Below are 12,351 nucleotides of genomic sequence, written 5' to 3' on the forward strand. Positions count from 1 at the left end.
AGGAATTTAAGATTTAAAGGTTATTTCACTGGAACACAGACTATACTAATTCCTTCCAGCCTGAAAACCAAGAAACTACTACTTGTAGGAATTATTTGCTTTATGCTGTTCAGTGCTCAGTGTCATTGATGCTCTGTTACCCCAGTGCCTTCAACATAGGTGTGAAATGGGGATAAATTGGAGAACTGTTAGATCTCAATAGGCAATTGTTGCACCTTTAAAAGGTAGTTGGAATAACGGGTAAATATTTTCAATGTAAGGCTGAGAGCTTATATGTTGGCAACAGCGCAAGACCAATGCAGAGATCATGGTAACGCAGAAAACAGAAATGGGTAAATGTGTGATGTAAAGAGAGGGCACAGAAGGTAAAGACTGTCTGTATTGCTCTGAAGTGAAATTGTGTTGCTGTCAATTCATGCAGCCTAGTGTAAAAACCAGCTGACTTCAAAATAACCTGAAATAAGATAGCTGATCAATTGTAATTTTAAGTGTCCAGGTTAGCCTGTCAAAGAGCAGCCATTCAGACACAGCCTTAGGAAGAGCAGTGTGTAGACAGCTGAGCTTTTGCACGTGTGTATGGAACAGTTCACAAGTCAGTGTGATTGTTTAGCCGGTACCCATAAATTGTGATTTAATGTTCTCCTTGGTTAATGCTGCAGTAACTTTGGTCTCGTATGTCATTTAGAAGCAAGAACTCAGTCTTCTCTGCAGGGATAGTTCAAAGTTGGCAGCTTTTCTCGTACTGTAGTGAAGTGACATGTGGTTTGTTCAATGTGAACCAGTTGTGGGAGAAGGAGTTAGTAGTTTCCAGGTGAGAAGCAGTAAATGCTGTAACTATTTCTAGAGCAGCTGCCTATCTCAGAAGAAGTGACAAGCATAATCTTTACAGTGATAGGTGCCAGAAATTAAACAATGAATTTGATAGGACAACTCTGAGTAAAGTAATACTTGAGAATTTTTTTTAAGAATGTCTGGTAAACATCTCTGCCCAAAATAGCTTGCTTTTTTCTTTTATGTCTGTCTATTGGAAATATTGGTGAGAATTCAGTATCTTCTTAAGCAGTGAAGGTCCTTCATTTGTGAGGGGAGGAATCTTCATCAGGGGACACACAATGTTGAACAGAACATGTTTTTCTGCAGCTTTTAACTGATCTTTGATCTAGGGTTGTACTTGACTGACTCTAGGAGAGTAGGCTGCTCTCTAAATGACAGCTGTTGAGATTGGTTCTGCTTCAGGAGCTTCAAGCAGAAATGCTCAAGCTCTGTAGTTAAGAATCCCAGGCTTGCAAACCATCTAGGTAATTCTGGTTTTTGCCTCAACTTCATATTAGCTATGTTGTCCCATCACAGCGTTAAATTGTGCAGAGTATGATCTTCTGCTTAAAAGACAGCAGTACTACTTTGTCCCCATGGGAGGAATGCTAGCTGGAGAGGTGGGCAGCTGGCTTTGGTCCAGCTGCTTTGGCATAGTAGGGCTTTGGAGCCAGAATTTGGAAATGCCTTTGCCTTTACCTGGAGTGGAAGTTTTGACTCAGGTTTAGTCTCTGAGATGTTATTCATTAGAAGGAATGCACAAATTAAACTGTTTCCTGTGTTCTTGAAGAGCTGCCTAACTAGTCATGTTCTTATCTTAGATCACATTGATAGACACTGAATGTGATAGTTTGCTCTGTGCTGAGGGAAAGAGAAGCTTATGCTTGTTTCTAGATCTAGTCTGTGTTTTTCCCTACTGGCCAGGTAAGCCTCGACACTTCTTATCTCAGAGTATTTGATGCAAGTCTAAAAAGAAAATGTGTTCGTATAGTCATGTGTTCCAGAAAATTCCCTTTAAAAAAAACGGTGTTAGGACTCAACTTGTAACTGAACATGCAACTCAGATCCTCTTGGCATCTCACCGAGGAACTGCAGTTTGCAACCTTATGTACAGAACTTGGCGTGAGTCTATAATCCCTTCCTTCTGACAAATTTGTGAAGGTAAATAGCGAAGATGGCATAGCTCTGGCAAAGACCACTGTTCAGCACGAAGCTGTTAATTCTTTGGGGAAGGATATGCTTGCTAAAACAATGTTTATAGCTTCTTTGCCATGGTACTAATCCTGCTCTGATAGTGAATGCAGAAAATTAATTCACAGATATCTTAGAAATCAAAGGATCTATTCAATGTAACCATTATTTTATTGGTTTTCCTATTGCAAGGTTTGGAATGCTCTTATTGGAATAAGTGGTCTAGATCTCTTCATAAGGTACTAGATTTTTGTGTCTGTACTCAGAAAGAGCATTGAGGAAAGTATTACTGTTAGCAACTGTAGGAGTTTTTGGATAACAAACAGTGGAGAAAAGACAACTCTGGTTCTCCAAGATGGCACTCATATATGCTTTTATAGAATGGATTAGTGCTGGCCGGAGAATGGAATTTAGTATTTGGGACTGAGTGATGTTCAGTCTCTGTGAGAAGTCCCTTAAATTCTTGTACCTCAAGCGTATCTGTCTGGTGTAATTGACATATGTGCCTTGACAAATTTAGAAGTACAAATTTTATCTTTTTTCTTTTTTTTTTGTGCATGTGTTTTGGTCAGCTTTTGTATACCTGTATTCTTTCACTCCACCCTTTCTTCAGTTTTTCAACTTACTGTGAATCCCAGTGAAGATTCAGTTCCTTAAAGTTTCAGAAGACTCCTGTTAGAATCCACAGGGCAGACCTCTGAGAGGTTTGGGATTTTTTTTTTTTTTTTGAAAGATCAGAGAGGAAACCATGCTATAATGAATAGAAAATGTAACCACACAAGCTTATAAAGGCAACGTGCCACTAGTGTGTATTTAGCCCCTGTGTGATTCTGCAGTTCTCCTGTTATGTGTAGTAGAAATAAATACAAGCCCCTCACAAGAAAATGCATGTGGCTTTGTATAAGCTTATTTTTGCAAACTGTAATGGTATTTTTTGAATGCAGTAACACTATAAAATATTTGGGATACAGTAATTTCTATATAGTTGGGGTGCTCAATACAGTTAGCTTTGCATAAATAATGAGTTCTTCATACACTTTAGAAGATGGAAGTTTTACATTGGTAAGTAGTAGTGCTATAAAAAGCAGGATGAAGTTTCTTGTGGTTTGCCTACAAAGAGAAGTTAACTGAGATGTGTAAGCCAAAGCATGCAGTTAGGCACATATCGTACAATGTATACTAGTGTAAGCCTCCTTTGACCCCAGATTTTATAGTATAACAATCCTTTGTTTTGGGAGTTCGTGGTTTGTTTGGAAATGAGTTCTAAACTCAATAACAAGCTGCCATGGAACAAGTGCAGATAGTCTGATCAGCAGAAGAGGTAAAACTTTCTTGTGTAAATGAATTGTGACCCTGTTTCTATTGTTGAGTGTACTAACTGCTCTTAATGTTTTTTACAGTTTGAGTTGTAATTCATGAGGATATCTCTCAAGTCTTGTTTACATAATGATTTATGTTTCCCGAGAACTGATTCCAAATTCACGGAAAGCTGCACTTCAAGGTATCATCACACAATGACAAGCAATTGAGTTAGAACGGAGGTAGGTAGGTGTCAGTTGCTTAATTTAGCTAGGTGTTTTTCCACTCCTACTTCATATGTGCTGCACTTCACACTCAGAATTACTGTTTTAGTGCAAAGGATGTGAATTTTCATAACCTTAACCTTTTATTTATAAATAGGGAAAGAAGTAAAAATGCATTCTGTTTGGATTAACTATAAATGATATGGGAGAACTCAGGCAAAAAAAACAGGTAACTGAGGCATAGTTTTGCACATACTCTTTCTGATACTGATACAACTGATGGAGAAGAATATTCCAGCTTTCCAGAATGAAAACATGAAAGAAACGGGCTTGTGGAAAGCCATTGGCCATTTACCTTGAAACTTTTGGATGTGAAACTATTTTCTTAAAACAGCTTTTTTTAATGTGGCTGATGCGGCATCTTACTAGCTACACATGCATTATGCTGTGTTTTATGGGGGAAAAGAAAAAAAAAAAAAGAGGAAGTTGAAAAGAGAAGTTGCCATTTGCTGCTTAACTGAAGCTAGAACATCTCTGCTTCACAGGGCAGGAGACCTGATAGAGAAATAGGCTGTAGCTAACTGATCAGCCTTCCTAACCTTCTTTTCCTTCCCACAGCCACCCTGCAGTGTTTGCCTCTGCACTTTAGAGACCTGAACTACTTTTTGCCCATTTCTCGCACATACACCTCCCCTGCTAGATAGGGCTTCTTTTTGCTGCTTTCCCTGATCTGATCGGGAGTCTCTTTCATGTAACTTAGCTAGACTGTGCCTGGGGACTCCGAGTGCTTCTAAATTATGAACCAGTATTTTATGCAATTGCTAGGGCACGTAATGCCTCTTGAGGTGCAAAGCATGAAGAAAGGGAGAAGGGTTAACTTAAAATCTTTCTACTCTGTTAACTGCTGCAGTGGTTGTAGTTTGGAGGAGAGCTTGTAAAAATACCAGAAAAAAATGGCTTCAACGTAAGTTTTTAGGTTAGATGAGTATAGGTGAAACAACTGCTGTGTATTGGGAATCTACAGTGATCACAGATACGTGGGGACAAAGTGAAGGGGAAGAGCTCAGTGTTGTCTCACTGAGTTTTTAAAGGGAAGTTACCATGTAGCATATGCTGAGACATACATCATGAATAATTTGGGGTGTGGACAGTGGAGAGGGCAGCCAGCTGTACCTTCTGAGCCAGCTGCAGCTAACTGATAAGCTCTTCTAGAAAAGTTGTGAGGAGGAAGTAGTAGTAATCATAGTTTGTGGTTACAAGATTATGGGTCTTTGCTGGGAAGCTGTAAGGATAGCTGTAAGCAGATCAGCATCCTTGGTATTAAGAGAACACAAAAAAACAGAGGTCTTGAAAAATCTCCAAGTTGAAATTGCCACGAAGATGAAACAATAAGTGGCTCCAGCCATGTACTGGCTTTCTCATGTCACCATTAAGCTGTCCACTGTTAACTGTCTAAGTAGGAGATGGTAGAAAGAAGTTTAGTTGTACCCTTCTGTCCTCCAAGTAAACCTTAGTAGCTGTGACCAAAGTGAATATTGAGGAAAAATTGTTATTTGTCAACTTGCTAGGCATATTGAACTACTTCATTAGACTAAATTACCTAAATCAGGTTTTTTTAAAGTAGTTTCAAGTATCTTTTTGGTGTGATTGAAATTTCTTGGGGAATAGTTCCAGGCCTTTGAAACTGTATTTGTCAATATGACCGCTGCTGATAAACAGTATTCCAAAAAAATGCTGAGAGAATCAAAATAATAGAAACTTTATTGACAGATAAGTTTTCAAGTTTATTTTGCATCTTAAATCTCGTAAGTGCTTAATAACCTTTTGGAGTCATGACAGCTTCCTGTGGTGAAGAAGTCCTTTTAACAGAGAGTCATACCTTTGGAAATGATTGCTTGCTGAATGCTCTTTATTTTGCTAGTATGTAAAGAGTGCCAGAAACCTAAGTGGCTGTTCACTCTTTAACCCTCTAGTAATTAAAACTTTAAATACCTTCAGAATATTGTGGCACTGCTGTGAAATAATCTATAGATGTCAAAATGTCTTTTTGCCAAGAAAGGTTGGATCAAATGAACCTTGAGGTCCTTTCCAGCATGGTAGTCCATGATTCTATGAAATGCATGCTGAATATTTATATACAAAAGTTTAACTGAAGTTATAGAGTAGGTTTCCTCCTTTCAGTAGATCTGTACCAGTTTAGACTAGCTGAAAATCTTTGCACTTGCTGAAACAGTCTTGGAGGATTCCAGGCAGTGATCTCTTGTATTTTTTAAGATCCTTTCTTACAGGATGCTGTTTGTGTCTTTATCTGCAGTCCTAGTGGTGAGAAAACAGAGGTCTTCCATGGAACTGTGACACTTGTGGCAGCTACCAAAGCTATAGGCAATAATTTGAGCACCCGATTATCTGGATCCACTGGTCTGAAAATTTAGCTGTGAACAAAGTGAGTGTGAGTAGTATCTTAATGTAGTCACTCACAGAAGAGATTGGGGCCCTTCCTTCACCAAGGACTGAGTTGAAGAGACAAGGTTATTTTCACATTCCTAAAGCTCTCTATTACATTTCTAGCCACAAAACTACTGCCTGCCTTCTCTTCCAGTGTAAGTACCAAAATACTAAAATGTTGACTAGCACCAAAACAATACATTTGTAGTCAGACAGTACAAGAGTACAACAGGACACAAGGAAAGGGAATGAAGCTGCGTCAGGGGAAGTTCAGATGGGACATTAGGAAGAGGTTCTTCATGGAGAGTGTGGTCAGTCACTGGAACAGGCTCTCTGGGGAAGTGGTCACAGCATGAAGCCTGTCAAGAGTTCAAGAAGCATCCAGATGACACTTTTAGACACATGGTTTAGTTTTAGTCGTGTGAGGAGTAAGGAGTTAGACTGATGATAGTTATGGGTCCTTTCCAGCTTGAGATACTTCTAGTACTCCTTATTCTGTTTGCTGCAGTAGTCTTCCCTTTTTGTTACAATGATAATCGAACATGTAATGCTTTTTTTACAGATGGGGATGTATAAAGTAGTGTTTTTAGCACTGTGTACTAAGCCATTTGGGAAGGAAAAAAAAACCCACCAACAAACAAACCAGAGCATATTAAAAGTATGTCTGCTTGATGAATGTGCATGAGTCAATTTCTGTAACTCCTATTCCTGAGACATTTGTACCAGTGCAGTGAGCAACGTGGCATGTAGCATCCTGAACTACATGAGGATGTAGTTCCGTTATGTAAGGGGTTTACCCTGGAATGTTCAGACAAGTAAAGAGATTTTTTTGTTTTTTGATATGTAGGCAGGCTCTTGGCTTATGCTGCTGCGTAAGTGGGGCTTGAGACGATTCAATGTGGGCTTCATTGGTTAAGAATTCTGTCAATTCTTGTAGGCACTGAAATAATTACTAATTTTAGAGAGGGGAAAAAAGTGTCTTTTGAGTACCCACAGTTTTCCGTAAAATGCCTTTGAATATTCCCTGGTGCTTGCATTAGGGTCACTTTTGCAGAAATGTATGGACAGAGTTTGGCCTACTGCTGAAGCCAGGTGCGTTACCCCCACTAAAGCTTTGAGAAACAGACGTCCTGACCTGCCCCAGCAGTTTGCCTGGAGTGACTGAGCTAGAAAAAGAAATGCAGCTCCCAGCTGTTTTAGCAACTCCAAATCCATTTCAGTTCACTCATCCAGTTTATCAGCTGTAAATTTTTGTTGATGTTCTCATAATACTCACCTGCATGGGAAACATTCATTAAAACAGTAGGCTAGATATGTGTTTCATATTTAGTGTAATCTGTTTGGTATGTCCTGCACTCAGCTGGCAAAATCCCAAAAGTAGTAGACAGTGTTAGTAAGACTCCGTGGAAGCCTCTCAACCTTCCGTCATGGGAGAAACCTGTGATACCCACATTTTGAGGGATTTAATTTTAGGTGTTTAGAAGGGACGAGTCATACATAGTATCATGGTCACAGATGACTGTCTAGATTTAGGCCTTTAAGAAGGTTAAGCAAGCTGTTTCATAACGTTCCTGTATGTACTACTGATTTTCTTGAAGTGCCAGAGAATCAGTTTTGATTCTATATATGTTTTAAGTAAATTTTAATGAGAGTTCACAGGGAACTGGGACAGCACCATACCTAGTCTTAAAATGGTGACTTTGCTCCTGAGACAAAGAGTAAATGACAATGTCAGTGTTACATAATCTTATAAATAGATTAGAATTGTTTCAAAGTTGTTTATAAATTGAAGAGTATAAAAGCTATTGGAATTTCATCTTCTAAAGAACTTGTCTTTAGAAATCTGCTCATGTTGGCTTTTAAGATCCTTATGCTTTTTTGTGTCTGTGCTATGGAAGGTGGTGACCTGAAATCAAAATCCTGTGGTTTGAGCTCATCCTAAAACAACATGTTACGTAGAGGTGTAAGTACAGGCTTTTGCCCCAGCATACCTGATGACGTTTAAGGGTATACTCAAGGTATCATCTGCCTTTCTGTTTATGTAATTTTAAAATTATTATTACCTATTTTTTGCCTTTTCCCCTCCATATAGCATTTGCCTGGAGCCAGTAGCTTCCCTTCCACATAATTATTTCTAATTACTCGTGATTGTTTGTGTTGAGTAATTTCGCTTGCTAAGGAAATCCCCTTGCAATGACCTAAAGATTTTACAATAATTATGAAAGAAACTTTAGGCCTTTTGCTCATGATAACCTAATACAACGTTCTCTTCTAGTGATGTATTAATAGTGTCCTCATCTAAAAGCAATGTTTATTTTCTCATTTTATTTTTAACATCCTTTTTGGAGGGAACTCAAGATAAATTCAGAATAATGCCTGAAATGTGTTATTTCTGTCTGTTCTTTACAAATCCATAGCTGGAGGGCTCCCTGCACCATATTGCCTTTACACCAGCTCAAAGAATAGCTATTTTGCATAGCAGCTCTATGTTTTGCAGAGGCAGTCATAAAACAGGACAGGCATTACATTGAGGAGCTGTAGGGCTTTCCTACAGATGTGCTGTGCTGTCTGAAGGTGTTCGCAGTCATGCAAACACCAGACCAGTTTTACACCAGTATTTATCCAACATGTCTGCATCGATACTGCTTCATCTAATGCAAAACTCCCAACAGTAGATGATCCTGTAGTTGTTTTGCATCTTTGACAAATGGTCTGTGGTGGTGGTATCTGTAGTGGTGTACAATTACCAAAAGGGAGAGGAAGCCTGGGTATGGCCTGGTGTGGATACAAGTCCTGGTTTGCTTCAGAGATGGTAACCTTCAGCAGAAGAATGGTACAGGGTGGACAGGTGGGGGCAGTAATATCTTAAAGTACTGCAGCCAAATCTGTGAGAACCTGTTTGTTTAAAACCTTTGCATGAACTCACTGAGCATGAATTTGAAAGAGAAAACAGCAGCAGCCTGTCGTGATGATAGAGATTGCATAGCAATTGGAAACAAAAGACTTCTGGATTAACACGGCAGAATTTGGGCAGCTTCAATGGAACTACTCTGAATTTATTCTAATAGAGCCAAAGGCATGGTTTTGCCTTCAGCTTTTTGTCTTCATTGATAAAGAATGTCTGCTTGCAGTATCATAAGGAATTGTAATAACCTCCTAAATTTGTGGCATTTCAGAAAGAAATCAAATATGGTACACAGTAAAAGAAAGCCACACTAAAGACCTTGCTTTGCTTTGTGTCTTCAGATTTTAAAAGATAAAACCACAGCCTTTAAGACTCTTGCATCATTAAACAGTAAAAATGTCGTCTGTTTAAAAATACCCTCAAACAAACAAAAAACAAACCCTAGAACTGGGACATGAAAATGAGACATGATTTAACTTAATTATAAGCCTTGAACAAGGAAACAGCATGTTCTCAGAATACTTAATTACAGCATTGTTTTTAGCTTGAGTTTTGTGTGTGTGTGTGTTGCTTCGGTCTTCAGCAGAAAGAATAAAAGGCAAAGAAAACACGGAAGTACAGTAAACATCTTGAAATGCAGTTTCCTTCTTACTGGGAAGCTAGCACATGACTTGCTGAAAAAGATTTATTAAAAAGAAAAAAAAGCCAGCTTGCAGTTGGTTTTTGGTAGCATTAAAACTTAGTTCTCTGTAAGTCTGCTTCCTGAAAGATAATATCCTACAAGATGTCTCAAGCAGCACTACAGTGTTTAAATGCTTTTAGTGTTGTATGAGTGACTTCAAGGAAAATACACTGAATTGTTTGATTGTCCTGAAAGCATTACTCATTGACAGATGAGGGCAGAAAGAGAACAGACTTTCTACTATTAATGTATAATGATTTTAGAGGCTGAACTTTTAAAGGTGAGAAGATACTAATTTTGACTGAATTGTACAGCATGCAAAGCCACTTGGGGTAACTCAGTCTTCTATGACGATAGTCTTTTTTTGCCAGTGGGACCTGCATTTCAGTCAATATGTTGAATGTGGGTTACTCAGTCTTAAAAATACACACAGAGTAACTGTTCCAACAGCTAAATTTCTGCAGAGACTTCTGCTGCCAAACAGTATGGGTCCCAGCCATCCCTTTTTGAAGTTGATAGAGATTTTTTCAGTGTGACAAAAAGATCAGGTAATGTTTCTCACTTTGGACCAGTATTTCTCGGAACTGTGCCCCCCCGTGCTCTCTCATAGGTGAAAAAATCACCTGTAGTTATATCATGTACTTTATATCATAGATGAATGGAAAGACTGGCATTTTTATGTTGTATTGAAACAAAGGGCTGTCAGTTCAAAAGGATTTGGATCAAAAATATAAAGGCATACTGACCATGTTCAGTAACGTTTTAAAGACATATCTAGGGTGGATTCTTATGGTGTGTTGAATTAGGTGTGTGAAAGCCAGGAGCTAAAACAGAACTCTGGTATCCCTGTTCTTGTCTGCAGTTCACTCTTGCACTCTGTGCTGCATACCAGGAGCAGCAGCGTGTTTTTGTGTCAGTCACACTTCATTCTTACCTGATTTGGTGTATGAATGGATATGTGTTGTTACAGTCATTAACTATGTATGCTTTCCTCCTTTAATTTTACAGTCTATAATTACAGACAATAAGAAAACATAAGGACAGACATGGAAAAACTGAATGAAGTCCTGCAATTGGGTTTCTTCGAATGCTATTCATTGGTTGCATTCTATGCAGAATCATGTGTATGCACCTACATGCAGTTAATTTCTTTGTCTGCACTGTGACCTGACTCTTCTGTTAAAAAAAAAATAATTTAGTAACAGGAAGGTAAGTGACACTACTGGTAGCACTTCTTTAAAGAAATTTGCAAGATTTTCTGGTTTTAAGCATATTTTGCCTTCTCACTTAAGTGTATTCTGAGACAGCCTGATAGATTCTGACCTGGTTCATAAATGAAGTAAAAATTACGCAAATACAAATGGAACATTAATTTAATCAACTATGCTTTAAGAATAAACCACAAAAACCCCCAAATCGCCACCACCAAAAAAAAAAAAAAAAACCCAAACCCACCCCAAAATTCTACAGACCATAAGCTAAGGTCATAGAGTAGCTGCTGAGATTAGCAGTTTCAATTTCATGTTGAGCTGTGTGAGGGAATAAAGTCATTTATATCCAAAGGAAAGCAAGCCAAGTGCTCTCTAATCTGCTCACAGCTGAGCAGGCATACAGGGAATATAGTCTTGAAAGTTCTCAAGTGTAAGTTTTGTGCTGTCACAACCTTTGGAAGGTTTGTGGACTAGTCATTTGCAATTATGAGAGTCTTTGACGTCTGAGCTTTTCTGTACTGTAAAATGAGAATCAGTGGATTGCACAGCTATTTTCCACCTGCTGTACACCTTCGGCTGGAGGGACAGCTAGGTGAATGGTAACCATGCTATGGTGTGCAACATCTCCATGGAGATGCTCTAGGGCCCTCAGCACCAGGGTTCAGTGGAAAGAGAGCATGAAGTAGGGTGTCTGACTGCCCCTAAAAGAGGAGCTTGTGCTCCTGATTGCCTTTTGCGCCTTCCACTGAGCCATTTAAGAACTTGTTGCTTTTAACCTGATTTTGGGCTGTGAATGAGGAGATAAAGCTATTGACGGCACACAGGAAAACTATGGTGTGGTTTGGAAAACGTACTTCAGGTTCTTTCCTTGGAGCTGACCTTTCTGCTTCTTTGCAGATGAACATAATTTTTACAAACAAAATCCACAGGAACAGTGCTAGCACTGCTTTATGAGAAACCAGACTACTATTTTTGATGAGATGTTCATGACGTTTGTTCTGGTTTTACAAGCCTCTGTAATTTTATGGGAAAAAGGAGGTGGAAGTCTGAGGCCGTATAAAATCTCATGATTTGAGAGAGTCAGTACTTGAAGTATCTGTTGCAGTGTTATCACAGCTCTTCCTCCTCCCTCCCCCTTCACTGCAGTTTTCTAGAGTTCTATGTAAATTTGCTACATCTGAAAGATTTGTAACCTTAGCTGCTCCTATTATCAGTGCTCCACTGTGCTACTTCTTGGAGCAAAACCCCACACTATTCTGCTGTTGCTGTGTGTGCCCTGCTGGGTCAGCCTTCCTCTCCTCACGTTATGCCGACTTGCTCGAGCAGTCGCTGCGACAGGGGGGTTGTACAACCGCTGTGGCGGGCCGGGGAAGCGGCCGTGGCCCCCTCGCTTCGCCCGGCGGGGGAAAACCGCTCTCCGGCGGGCTGGGACCGCTCCCCCAGGAGCCGCGCGGGTTGCCCTCAGCGGCGCCATCTTTCCTTCCCCCTCAGCAGGACCGTTGAGCCGTTACCGGGCGGCGGGAGGAGGCGCCCGCCCCACCCCCACCGGCCGCTAATGGCCCCAAGGGCCGCCCCAGGCCT

Source organism: Athene noctua, chromosome 4, assembly GCF_965140245.1.
Source record: "Athene noctua chromosome 4, bAthNoc1.hap1.1, whole genome shotgun sequence".
In the NCBI taxonomy this organism is placed as follows: domain Eukaryota; kingdom Metazoa; phylum Chordata; class Aves; order Strigiformes; family Strigidae; genus Athene; species Athene noctua.